General features: G+C 44.8%; 1 protein-coding gene across 1 annotated transcript in view; it reads right to left on the bottom strand.

Moving 5' to 3' along the window:
• LOC311058033 (attractin-like protein 1) overlaps positions 1–15,046 on the bottom strand; it is a 337,913-nt gene that overhangs the window by 20,672 nt on the left and 302,195 nt on the right. The window lies entirely within an intron of this gene.

The following is a 15,046-nucleotide window of genomic DNA, read 5'->3' as shown; positions in this document are numbered from 1 at the left end:
TGCTAGGTATTTAACTGACACTCGTCTATTGCAGACAGAACCTTTTCAACCTATAATGACATGCTCAAAATAGGGACACCAGGTTGAATGTGGTTAAAAGTTCCAACATCGTGTTGTGGTCTAAATACAGTGACAGTGAAGTCGTTGTGTATCGTGTCGGTGTTAGGTATGAGAGGTATTCTTTGTCCCAGATAGTGTTTCCTTACATCACGTTCCTCACGGTCGACATGGAGAGACAGCACTGCATTGAGTTATTGATCCACTTTGACCCTTCCGCTACTCCGTACCACAGGGGTCAGCGAGATGTAGCCTGTTCATTACTGATGGTCCCATGCGTGCGCACGCACGCACGCACGCACGCAAACACACACACACACACACACACACACACACACACACACACACACACACACACACACACACACACACACACACACACACACACACACACACACACACACACACACACACACACACACACACACACTAGTGTTCAGTGAACGAACGATTTCATTCACGTTCACAGCAATGATTCGTTCAAATGATTTGTTCACGTTCTCGTTCAGTAGCGCTATTTCCTAGTGTAAAACACCATCGCGGGTGTCGCGCGTACAGGCCGACCTCCCGTCCTGTGTACGGGGGGAGGGGATTGATTGGGGCATGCACGATAGCGTGAACGTAACAGTTTGCGCAACGTTCACGGAAATGAACTCGTTTTTTTGAACGAATCAATCATGAACGACACATCACTAACACACACACACACACATCACTAACACACACACACACACACACACACACACACACACACACACACACACACACACACACACACACACACACACACACACACACACACACACACACACACACACACACACACACACAAATAGTACACACAACACACACTCACACACGTGTACAGTAGCTATCATACGCAGCAGACACATAGACCAGTGTCTACACGCTCTGTAGAACTCTGTTTTTCCTCTGCTTCTCCTTCATCCCTGAGAAGACAGCGATCCCTAGTTTTAGTGGTAACACTGGTGCACAATATGCAAGTTTGTCTAATCACAGCCATCTAATGCGCAAACTATTATACATACATCCCTCTTGTCCTTTATGTGGAGATCCATGAAGACTGGACAGGGCATAAATAATGTAGCAAGATAAAATGCAATAAAAGCCAGCTGTTCTTGTGGTGGGCTGTCCCATTTCATTAGTCATTTAGTGCAAGCTGTACTGTTTACACTGTTGATCGTCAAACTTGCAAATCCATCAATTGTGCTGTCAACAATATTTAGTGCCCTCAAACTAGAGGCCAGATACTCTGTATGCTCTTAACACAAGCCTCAAATATCATTCCCACTGTGAGGATTTCCCCTTGACACAAGAGATTACAGTAAAGCAGTTGGATATAAGCCCCTTTCCGACAGGGAATCCATAACATTGCTGGATAAAAAAAATAGCAGGCAATGGCAGTGCATGGTTATTGCACTGCCATTGCATACACATTGTGGTTTCTAAACCTTGTTATCTCCTAACCAATCAGAGTGCTGAGGGGCGTCGCTCTAAATTTGGTGACGTCAGCGTGTTCCGTGCACAGGCCGGGGGGGGGAGGGGAGGCGGGGACATAGATTGGTGAAGCAATAGGAAGCGGCGCTGGTACTGTACCGAGCGCAAGGCTTTGGATCCGCCCTTCAAGACCTTTGATGGGGAAGTTCCATAGATGACTGTTATGGGTACAGTATGCTCACGTGAGGTGTCTTAACAGTTTTTTTTTGTTTTAAGATCATTCATGGTAAATATTAATACAAATACATTCAATAGAAATGACTGTGTTACAAACCTTGAGGATTGTTCAAAATACTGTAAAAAGGTTAAGTATGTGTGCATATAGTATCACTGTCACTTGCAAACAGTGCGTGGCTTACGGGTGTAGAACAAAGACATGCAAACTCGTGAACGTTGCAATGTAGTTGATAGCCATGAATGTAAAAGATGGAGCTTTCAAAAATATCATCAGGATTAAGACTGTGGTTGCAATGGACAGGTCTCCATCTGTGACCTGTTATACATGTTTGACTTGATTTAATTTCCCCCCCAGTTAATGACGAACTTTAAAAACTGCACATAATTTAAGTTCCAACAATTTTCGAGCGAATTATTCAAATTATTCACAACCCAAACAGGGCAACATAAACGCATGGCAGACCTCACACAGAGAAACTTAATGACAATACACATCAACACAGTAGTTCTTAACATACGCACCACAGTACTGAGAACACCTCAGTACTACTGAGACACACACACACACACACACACACACACTCACACACACACACACACACACACACACACACACACACACACACACACACACACACACACACACACACACACACACACACACACACACACACACACACACACACACACACACACACACACAGCCACAAAAACACATCTCCTCTGGCGCTAATAGGTTTAAGTGCTGAAGCGTTCAGTATAATTAGAGGCTAGAGGCTGCTCTGTTTGTTTAGCATTTCAGACTGTCGGCGAATGATGAATTCCCTACTAAGTAGCCTCGCCAGTGAGGAGCGCATGCACACACACACACACACACACACACACACACACACACACACACACGTGCCGTGCACGCACGCTATGGACACACACACATGCACATATGCGGAAGCACAAAAATACACACACACAGCATAACAAGCTAGCACCATATTGATTGTGATAATGTACGGAAAAAAACAAAATAATTAAAGACAGAAAACAGAGCTGGTGTGTTTCAAGACATACAGACAGACAGACAGACAGACAGAAAGACAGACATTTAAATGTATTATAGTTTTAAGCTCTTAGAATAGGCTCACATAATTTTGTAGGGTATGTATTGCAGTGCGTGTGTGTGTGCATGGGTGTGTGCAATCCGCAAGCATGCGTATTTAAGTGTGCATGGTAATTAACACAAATAAATGCAGACACACGCAGTACATCAAATGACCTGACACTCAATTACCTCTAGGAAACAACTAGGGTAGTTAATGGACCTTACACCCCTCATTTCCTTCATCACCAGATCTCTATTTCTCTGTCACACGCACACACGCACGCACGCACGCACGCACGCACGCACGCACGTGTTATCCAACCTGTTGACTCACACACACACACTTAGTTATCCAACTTGTTGACTCCCAGTAACACACCAAACGCAGGCGCACACACACACACACACACACACACACACACACACACACACACACACACACACACACACACACACACACACACACACAGCTGCTATTTTAAACCTCATGTAGGCTAGGGTTTAGTTTAGTTTTTTCAGTTTTTCAGTTTTTCCTTCTATCAATTCTTCCTCCCTTACCTGAAATCTACCAATGATGGAGCTTGTATGAAAACCCCCTTACTTTCACCTGTAAACTTGTGATGTTACAATAAAGCTGACTCTGACGCACGCACGCACACACACACACACACACACACACACACACACACACACACAATAATGTTAATTAGTGTGCTAGTGACATCTGGCTAAGCAGTCTATCAATGATTGCAGAGAGGGGAGAGGTGAGAGTGTGAATGTGTGTGTGTGTGTGTGTGTGTGTGTGTGTGTGTGTGTGTGTGTGTGTGTGTGTGTGTGTGTGTGTGTGTGTGTGTGTGTGTGTGTGTGTGCGTGCGTGCGTGCGTGCGTGCGTGCGTGCGTGCGTGCGTGCGTGCGTGCGTGCGTGCGTGCGTGCGTGCGTGCGTGCGTGCGTGCGTGTGTGTGTGCGCGCACTTGTGAGTGTGTGCAAGAGTACTTACGGCCGATATACACCAGACTTTTCAAAGCGACATGCACACACGTGTGTGTGCGTGCATGCGCGTGCGTGTGTGTGTGTATGTATGATGGAGCTGTGCCAGAGTGTTAAGACATTATAAGAGCTCCCTTTGGCTCTAATCCCATACTAATCACACTGAGTGTGCGTGTGTGCGTCTACAGTACGTGGGCATCTGTGTGAGTGTCGTATGTATATGTATATATTCTTTGCAAGTGTGCATACTGTGTACTGTTATTATCTGTGTGTGTGTGTGTGTGTGTGTATGTGTGTGTGTGTGTGTGTGTGTGTGTGTGCGTGCGTGCGTGCGTGCGTGCGTGCGTGCGTGCGTGCGTGCGTGCGTGTCAAACAGTTAGTCACTTGGCCCCCAGCATCCATATTCTGGGAGGAACATAAGCCAAAAATAGCCGATCTACAAGCTCACAATGCGTCGGTACGTGATGTGACTCTAGGAGTGACGCGACTCCTAGAGTCCAATATCGCATTCATGAGAATGGGAGGTACATCACAGTGACCTAGAATTATACCCAAAAAATCCTCACTCCATCATTCTTATCCTGTTAGACATTTGTGTGATTTTTTTCTTTGTTGAGTTAAGGCCAGAAATGTGTTTTGTGAGGTCAGGAATGGACAGACGGAGGGATGGACGGACAACCTGAAAACATTATGCCCCCGGCCATGGCTGTTGTCGGCGGAGGCCTACAAACAAATACTGAGCTGTTTGTAAAAGAGCCTCTCTCAGCCATTCACAGGTTATGGGGGTCTCTCTGTCTCTGTCTTTCTGTCTGTCTGTCTGTCTCTCTTTCAAAATGAGAATCAATTTTATTGGCTTAGTACACAGTAAACTCCTCTGTGTAAAGATGGAGCCAAAAAGGTCCTTTTTATGTTCCCCATTTCTTTCTAAGCCTTCTGTCTCTCTTCTTGTGCCCCGCCCTCTACTCTCTCTTTCACTGGCTTCATATTTCCAGGGTCACTGCAGCAGAGGAGGCAGCGATGCCATTTTTTGCTGACCGAGTACAAAAACACAAGTACTTGCCAAAACCTTGCTACTACCGTACCACCAATATCGTGATTATATTTAATATTTGTGTTTCATTCTTTAACAAAATTGGGGAGAGAAATAATATAGCTCCCTATATTTCAAGCTTAAAGGGTAGATCCACACTGAGTCACATGGGACAGCAAGCTGCTACTGTGCTGCTCTCTAAAGGCCCTGACGCTGAAAGGATCATTGATGTGAGTGTTCAATCAAGTGAAAAACAAACATTCACTGCAAAACAACTTTGAAATAAGAAGAGGTTACCTCTCTGCATCACTCAAACACGGCTCTGAAAGAGGTGTCAACAGGTTACGTTGCGCAAACCTTGGACTACAGTTATGCACAGAGCCTATTTCGCCATTGACAGCTGATTGAAAACACCTGCTGTGACATCATTGATTGGGTGTGGTCAGAAGACCACAGGCAGCAGCAGTGTGATTCAGTGATTTGACCTTAAAATGTTTTTCTAGCAGAAGGTGTACGTATGTAAATGTATTTATGTTTGTTGTTGATCCTGTCATTATTTGCTGAGGTCTCTCGCTCTGCAAGAGGCTAGTTATCTATGGGTGTGTGTGCGTGTGTGTGTGTGTTTGTTTGTAAAATGTAAATAGTGCATTTATATAGTGCCTTTATCTAAAGTGCTTTAGAATATGGATTCCATTCACCCCATTCACACGGAGGAAAACGTGCAAGGCACTAACCTGCCAGTTCAGTGTCTTGCTCAAGGACAACTTCGACACTAACCCAGGGGGAGCGAACCGGGAACCTTACGTTTCCCAAGCGCCCACTCTACCTCCTGAGCCACTGCCGCCCCAAAGTGTGTCTGCGGAGCTAATTTTACAAACCGCTGGACCGATCAGTGCCAAACATTCTCTTTGGCTATTTTTAAATAGCCAAAGAAATCTTAAAATGACACATTTTAATCCAGTCTTAATGGATTCATAATAATACCATTTAACTTTATTAGAACAGAAGTCTGTGGGGCTGTGATCACGCTAAAACCTTTCCCAAATTTGGAGTCATACGTCCCAGATACGTCACAGGCATCATAGATGACTGTTGATGTTACAGGCTGGCCACATGAAGTCTGACATCCACATTCAAAGCCACTCCGTTCCCTATGTGGATCCCAAGATCCACATAGGGAACTCAATTACATTTTTGCATTGTATTCTTTTAGGAGAGTGAAGGGATGACACGTACCACAAAATGAAGGTAAGAAATGTGCTGTGTCAGTAGTCCAGTGAGGTAATAAATCACTCTCTATCACCCTGGCTGGTTTGTGACCCCAGCGGTTTTCTGAATATCCCCTAGTGTTCTTAAAACTAAAATATGACAAATTGGGATGTCCAGGTGGCCCAGTTAATGTCCTGATCACGCAATCACAATGTCCTAGGTTTGAATCCAGCACAGGACCCATTTTTCATGTCTTACAATGCATGCATTTAGCAGATTGTTACGGTGTGAGAGAGCAGGACCAAAATACAGGCGAGTGGAGGCAGAGCAGTACAAGTTCTCTTAATTAATAAACAGTCCAAAAAGGGTCTGGCCAACACTGTCTCACCAAGAAAAAGTCATATTCTAACTTTTTGGGAAAATTTTGACCAAACGTCAACATGTGACTTACAGGGAATATATGATTTCGAATTTTGTGCCTATCGTGACACAACTCTGACGGCGCTGAGTCGGCTCAAAGCAGACTTCGCAACACTCAGCACGGCGACTCGCTCGCTTTAGCTCGCTCGGTGGTGCCTCCCGTGGCTCAAGCCCGACGACGCGCCTCCGACGATTTAACCGTTTTTTGGTCGGATCGTCAAAAACACTGAGAACTGGCTTCCGTGTTGCTGTATTGCGGTAAGTCCTGAAAAGTCAACATGTGCCTCTTTTGCCACCCCTTCATGTCACATGTTGATGTTTGGTCACAAAGTCACAATATACCTTTTGGGGAGTGAGACAGTACAGCCAAACTCCAAAGTTCAAAAGACATGCAGATGATCAAAAACCAGGTCAGGTTCTGGAGACTGAATTCCAAATGGAACAGAACCTAAGATGGAACTTGGTCAAATAACACTATAGAATTCTGGGTGACACTTTACTTGAGGGGGGCAAATTCATACACGTAATTAATACTTAATTAATGATGAACGCACATTAATTCATCATGAATTTATCATGAACTCATCACTAATACCTGGTCCTCACCATTAACTAATAGTGAAGTCACCATAACTTAGTGTAATATATCATTAGTTAATGACATTATTCCACAGTTCCACTTCTATGCTCATGATGAGTGCTCATACTGTATGTGGGTAGGAGTATTAAAGAGGGTCGGTCTCATAACGACCACAGACACCGCAAAACGGACCCCTCCCGCAAACGTTGTAAGCCAATAGCCAATCGAAATGGAATATGAAAAAAATCAGACTGATCGATCTGGATGACTTGACTCCAGAGATAATGAGTACCAATTTGTGTGAGTTTTGAACAAAATCTGTAGGAGTACTTCGCAAAAAATGTGTTAAAAACACAAAATCTTGTCAGGCGGAAATAGCTGTGGCCTATAATGGGGAGTTGCATCATGATCAAATGAGAATGACTAGGCCTAACATTACAAAAATTGAAAGGAAACAATGTATTTGTGGAACATTTGTGAATATTAAGGTGGCAGCTTTTTTGCTGTCTTGACCAATACTTTTTTCTTTTTTCTCCTCTACTAGTCCTTCTCTCACTTCCTTCCTCTACCTATTTATCCCTCCTTTTTCATTCTCTTCCCTCCCTTTTTCATTCTCTTTCCTCTTGTCTCCTCTCAGGCAGTGAGTTGTGTCTGTGAATGGAGCAGTACTTACAGAGCGCCCTCACACTTGAATTGTCTGAGGCCAGAGGAAATTGAGACAAAGGTTTATCTTCCTCTGAAAATAGCTTCTGTATACTTTGTGCTGTGTAGCTATTGCCCCCATTGGCTTTCATCGAGTTTTCCACTCTAGATGGAATGGGGGAGAACTGCGGCTGTGGCAGTTCTGTGAAATCCAAATCTAACTGAACAAATGCCTATTACCAGTGAGACAGATGTCAGACTTGCTGTGTCTATATGGGGAAAAAAATAAAATGGTTTCTGGACAAAAATGGCAGGCTTTACTATAGCCTGGGGTGGGAAGTAACAGAACAAAACAATGTGAAGATTTTTGATCAGATTAAAAATAATCAGAGTGTTACTACACTAAAAACATACAGCTTGCTTTAAGAGAATTTAGATCAGAGGGGGCACGGTGGCGCACTCGGTAGCGCTGTCGCCTCACAGCTAGAAGGTCCCCTGTTTGAAGCTCTCCTCCATGCTGTGGGTGCTGGGGGCGTGTTCTCTCCTCCACGTCATCAGTGCCCATACCCTAGGTGGGGTTGGCGAAAGGGCCTTTCTGTGTGGCGTTTGCATGTTCTCTCCGTGTCTCCTAGGGTAGGTACCCTCACAAAAACATGCAGTAATCACTATACTGCCTCCCCCTGGCCAGCCGGGGCGCCTGATGGAGGGGAAAGGAACCGGTTGGAATAACGTGTTCCTTCCACGCGCTACGTCCAACCAGGGAAACTCTCCCCTGTCAGGTGACAAGAAGGTCAGTTGGCTCTCATGCATTGAAGGAGGCATGAGCTCGACCCTGGCCTCCCTAGGTTGGCAGAGGGAAGGTAGTGCCCAGGATTACATAGACAATTGGCACTGGGTGTAAAAAATAGGGGTTACAAAATCGTGGGATAAAAATTTAGTAAAAAAAAAAAAAGAGAATTTAGATCAGATAGTTTGACAAATTTTGTCAACTATCCGATAATTACATTTTGAGCAGGTAATGAATACTGTGTAATGGATCAAATTACACAAGTAACACATTCAGCCCTGTTTGAAGCTCTCCTCCATCTCTCCCTCTCTCTTGTCTCTCCTCTGCTCCTCTTTTGCCCCATTCGTTTGTCTTCTTTCATTATAGAGATAGTGTTCCCACAATGCATCTGTTTTGCTTTTGGGGTCACTGATCTCTTTTTTTTTTAGTTTTTTTATTTAACCTTTATTTCACCAGAGAAATCACATTGAGACTAGTGTCAGGCCCTTAAAGAGGTTAAAGGCAACAGGCTAGCTGCCTTCTGGCTCCGGTAACGCACACACAGTCACTGGAGTAACTGGTGAGTGCTCATGTAGACACAGAGACACCAGGCAACCTAACAAGGAGTACTTCACTCTCAATGGCGGTGTTCACTGTCGCAACTCATCTCACTCACTTTGAAATTACTTTATCTCTCGTGTCAGGGGAATTGATGTCACTGAACAGAGAAGACACTGTTCAGACGCGACGGGGGTGTTCTTGTGAGTCGACCGTGCTTTGAATAGATGCCAAGTTCTCACTGGTAGCTGAAATTAAAATGTTATAAGATGATGAATGGTAATGAGTAGAAGAGGCTGTTTTAGACTACATTTTGATACATTTTGAACACGAGTCATTATGAAAGTCGTGAGATGTTTTGACAGGTCAACAGGGGACTCATATCTAATACTGACTATTGTTCCTTACTCCATTGTAAACACGAAATTCACAATGTAACTGTAAAACCAGCTAAGAACCACTTGCCTAAAGGCAAACTTTGAAATGTTATATTTCAGTCTGTGATCTCCCTTCAGTTGGACAGTTGTCACAGCGAAGTGGGAAAGGTTTCTCTGGTTGGCACAGTAAATAACCTGCCAAAATGCCCCATTAGCACTGTTATCAATCACTGCCAGTTGTCAGGTATACAGCTCAGTAGCTTGTGGTGGGCTGTGCCAATTGGTTTCCATTAACAATGGAAGCGATGCTAACAAGCCATGCAGCCTGTAGAGGACTTAAGGGAAAACGCTGGTGAAAACACCACAACTTTCAGAACAAGTAACATTCAGCACTGCAGTCTGTTGACCACTAATCAGTGGTGGAAAAAGTACTCAAATGTTTTACTTAAGTAAATACTGCAATGTGGAAATACTATGTTACAGGTAAAAGTCCGGAATAAAAAATGTACTTGAGTAAAATTACCAAAGTATTGGCATCAAAATGTACTTAAAGTACCAAAAGTAAAAGTACTAAAATGTTTGAAAATAGCAGATCTGCAAGCTCACAACGCAAGCTTGAAGATCGGCTATTTTCAAATAGCCTATGTATAAAATAAAGTGGTTAATGTATGCTTCATAATATCATAATTTATATCTGAAAAGTAACTAGTAACGTTTTCAAATAATTGTAGTGGAGTAAAAGTACAATGTTTGCCTCTGAGATGTAGTGGAGTAGAAGTAAAAGTATTGGAAATTGGAAATACTCAAGTAAAGTACAAATACCTCAATAAATGTACTTGGTTACTTTCCACCACTGCCACTAATCTGTCCATTCTTTCAGGTTGTCAATGGCTGATCTTTGGTTCGGTACACATGTGTGTTCCACTCTCTTATTTTTGTTTTCTTCCTAGGGCTAGGTTAAAAAAACCACCCCCACTTTCTATGGATTTTCCTCATCTTTCTGTATGGCTGCCTTACAAAAACAGATGCAAAGGAGTATCCACATCCACACACTGGTGCTGTAGATCCAGATAGCAGTCACGGAGCCATTTTTTATTTTTTACATGCAGTGACAACACCAGACACTGTAATCGGAGCTGCTATATCAGGTGGATCTGTGTTTTCTCGTTCAGCTACTGTAGATTTGCCTATCTATGTTCACATCAACAGATGCCCCAGGCACCGTATCAACACAGACCACAGCTTCCGTCACACTGATTGTCTGGCTTTTTATGTCCATAGAGCTGGTATAAAAATCACACTCAAAGCAGCTCCAATCTGGTGGGTGAATGTAATGCTGCAATTGAAATTAGTATGTTGAGCACTTTATGCTTTATTGAGATAGGTCAGTGTAGAGAGACAGGAACCAAGGGCAGAGAGAACGGAGAAACGTGACACAAGACAGGGCTCACGTTGCAACCTGGGTCCTCGCTCTCATAAGGAACATTAGGGTCTGTGCACTAATGGGGTGAGCCACCAGGCACCCCATTAGTCACCTTTCTTGTGCAGAAAATAGCTTTTATGAGAGTATTAAATAAAGGAAGGATTTAGGATTTAAATTCTGATTGCAGTCACAAGAAAAGGCTCTCTCTCTCTCTCTTCTCTCTCTCTCTCTTTCTGTCTCTCCGTGTCCCTGGTGGCATTTTAAGTGGCAGACAGGATTTGATGTGGGATCAAGAGGCCTTTGACATAGGTCTTGAATGGCCTCTGCGGACTTGACATCTTGCACGCACCCACACACACAGAGACAGAGACAGAGGGAGACACAGACACGCTGAGCCCTGAGGTGTGGAGAGTGAACCTCTGTTGCGGTCCCCGGAGCTGTTTAGGCCAACGTTGCGCGGCCTCTCCCACTGACTGTCAGAGCCTCCCTCCTTCCATTTATCTCCACCTCTTTCTCTCTCTCTCTCTCTCTGGGGAGTCCGGTGGACTGGGAGGAAATGGTGCTGATCGGAGGGAGTTTAAAATACTCTGTGCGTGCGTGCGTGCGTGCGTGCGTGCGTGCGTGCGTGCGTGCGTGCGTGCGTGCGTGCGTGCGTGCGTGCGTGCGTGAGTGTTGTAGTGTTGTAAGGCACTTTTCCATTTGACATCCCATTTAAGAAGTGACAGGCTGGAAAATCGTGGTGGCATTACATGAGTGTTATAGGGGTTGTGTGTGTGTGTGTGTGTGTGTGTGTGTGTGTGTGTGTGTGTGTGTGTGTGTGTGTGTGTGTGTGTGTGTGTGTGTGTGTGTGTGTGTGTGTGTGTGTGTGTGCGCGCGTACAGTATATGTACAGTACTCGTGTGTGTTTAATCACACATTATAAGCTAGTAGGATCAAAAAGGAGGAAGTGAAAACTTCTAAAATGAGACATCTACAGTTTAATGTGATATGTCTTCTTTGTCTTAAAGAATGACTAATTAAAGCAAAGTTTTCCTTTTAGTAGTGTAGTAGTAGTGTAGGAATCATGAAATGTTCTTTTCATATATTATATTTTTAAAATATATTACAAGAAAGTAATACACTCACACACTTTCTACTGTATTTGAGACTTTTCCAGAAAAAAGATCATCGCCAATCCATACTGTATCTAAATTACATTGTTACATGATGCAATCCACACCCATGTCCGACATAGAGCCAATGGAAGCAAATGCAAATGCAGAAGACAGGCTGCTGCCGCTACAGTTCTGTACAAAATGCACACTTATGCTCCTTCCACCATATAGATGGTGTACCACCCGCCTACGCACAGCCACACCAGAACATGCTCTCAGCCTCCCAGGCTCCAAAACATGCACATTGGACAGAACCTTTCTCCACACTGCAGTTCATAGACATCTCCTGACCATCCCTCACACTGACTGTTGAGCTGCAGTGAACCATTATGATTGGCCAATGGACGTTGGACACCACCAGAATGGTCTGGTCTTTAACACCAGAGGCAATCTGGCACTTCAGTATCTGCCACCATGAGTGGGACAAAGACCTTTATATTTTGGGACCAGGACCAGAGACCAACTGCTGGCTGAACACGCCTTCTGCACCGCCTCTTCCAGAGGTAGGCAGGGCAGGGGTCATTCAGCCTTTGCCTACAATGGAGAGCTTTACATATATTTAGTGGCCAAAATACTGCTGCCCCGTTATGGTTCCATTTATACACTCTCCGAGTTAAATGAACACTGAGGATTTAACTGTGTACAAACAGATGCAGTAGTAGACAGACAAACATCCCAATTGCCCGTTGTCCAGGAAACACTTATATCATCTTCCCCCACCTGCCAGGCCTCCCGCGACCCCTGACCTTTCCCCCCCTTATTTTCTCATTAATATAAGAGTAGCCAATTATTTTTACCCAATTTATTTATTACGCCAATTAATTCCTACCACTGCTTGCCACTGCTGTTGCACCCTACTGGCTCACCTGCCAGTGAGGAGCCCCCATCGGGAGGATGCAGTACCTGCGTCCTACTCCTCCCGTTCAACATTCACTGACAGGCACCCGCCCAGCCCGTAGGAGTACCTACAGTGACAAATATCACCCTCCATGCCCTTCATTCCTCCACCGAATACCGACCTGTTGTGTTCGTACAGACGCTCGGCCAAGTCGGTTGCACTGGGGTGGATTCGAACCCCTATAGACGAATCCACTGACGCGCTGCCTGTAGGCAGCCATAGCTGCGGGGACACCGCAGCTATGACTGCCTACAGGCAGCGCGTCTGTGGATTTGTCTATAGAAACCTGACCTTTGAAGGTGGCTGTGAACTATGAACTTTTGCAAGGCCAGGTTGGTGACACTTTGCTCTACCGATGTTGGCATTTGGCTGCTCCCAGAGTAAAGCGCCGTGTCTCATTTGCACAGGAACACGTCTTAGCCAGCACTTTTCTGCTCCCTCTGAGGGAAAAGGAGCCGCATGTTTCATTTTGATTTCAACTGAATAAGTAAGAGCTGTTTGCCATTTACGTCTGCATCTCTTATTGTAATGTAATCTCCTCTGTGGGCACATTCTGCTCATAGCCTGAGGAGAGAGAGAGAGAGAGAGAGAGAGAGAGACACACACATAGGAGAACAAGAGCAAAGGCCTCCAAGCTTACGTAAGTACGCATTAAAAAAGAAGACTTTTCACTGTCAGTCACAGGAATGTTATTGGAGACATGGTACTGCCTCCTGTCTTCTCCTCACCTCTCCTTGTCCATTCTTTCTCCTCTCTCTCTGCCCTCCCTTCTCCTCCTAGTTTACTGGGCTCTACTTGCCTCTCATTTGTTTCTCTCTTCTCCTCTCCTCTTCCCTCGACTCTTCCCTCCTGTCTTCCTGTCATGTATTTGTTCTATTGTTTTATCAGCATTTTCCTTAATCTCTCATCTCTGTCTCTCTCTCTCTTTCTTTCTCGAACAGCTACTACGGTAAAAGAAAAAACTCATGGAAAACACAGTTTGCGTGTGCACACGCCTGCGTACGAGCATGCACCGTTTTGACTGCAGTGTGCAGAAGGTTGTCATGGTGACGAGAGTGTTGGCCTGTTTGTGTGTTTGTTTACTGCTTGTTTACCAGGCGTGGGTTGACAACAAACAGGAGTTTATGTGATGTGACATACTGCTACTTATGGAGGAGATGGGAGGAGAGGAGAGGAGAGGGGAAGGTGGGGGGTGGACTTTCGGTGGACGCACGCGCACGGGACAAACAATGTCTGACTCGGGGTCAGATTTTTTATTTGCCCTGATTTTAAGCTTAACCCCCTCACACAAAAACAGACACACACACACGCGCACACGCGCACACACACACACACACACACACACACACACACACACACACACACACAAATGTGCACTCCTGTCCATTTTAACGTCTCAATCTCAGAGACAATACCCGAGACCTACAGTATACAGGTTTGCGTCCCTGTTCTACTGTGTGTTCTACTAGTGGACCAATCAGGACAGGTCTCATACTATTACTGCAGGTCTGTTTATCATACCCGAAGGATCCAACCAGACGTGGGACCACGGATGATCGCTATAAGTAAGTAATTAGCTTTGGGAACCAATGGGTCTGAGCCATGTGGTCAGGAGCATGTCTCCTGTTTCTGTAGTGTGAGGCAGCTTAATGCTGAGTGCCAAGCAGGGGAGGCACTTGGCACCATTTTTATAGTCTTTGGTATGACCCGACCTCCCAGTCTCAGGGCAGACAGTCTAATCACAAGGCCACTGAGCTGGTATTAGCGCTTAAAACACCTGACCCGTCATGGATCCCGGGTCACACTGGTCTCCTCCTCTTGGATGTGTGCCAGGTCGATTCTGTTATATCAGGTCTTGGAATGAATGTCACGGTCCATTACGGTTCAGGTCCATCATTTAAAAAGATGTCGCATCCAATCGGATCTTGGAACGAATTTCCTCGTTCCATTACGGTTGGGATCAGACATTTTGGACCGGTGAAGACCTAATATACTACAGTTCATTAAATGTTTCTCCAGTCACAAACCACACACTCCTCTTTTCTGATCCTCCCGATGTTTCTTCCTTTTCTTTTCCCGTCGAGGGAGTTTTTATTTGGGGAGTTTTTCCTGAGATGTGTTTAATATTTGCCTGTAAATACCTTTGATAA

Source organism: Gymnoscopelus microlampas, assembly GCF_963454915.1.
Source record: "Gymnoscopelus microlampas genome assembly, chromosome: 13".
Classification (NCBI taxonomy): domain Eukaryota; kingdom Metazoa; phylum Chordata; class Actinopteri; order Myctophiformes; family Myctophidae; genus Gymnoscopelus; species Gymnoscopelus microlampas.
The sequence above is the reverse complement of the archived record's forward strand: the minus strand, read 5'-3'. Positions and strand labels throughout refer to the sequence as shown.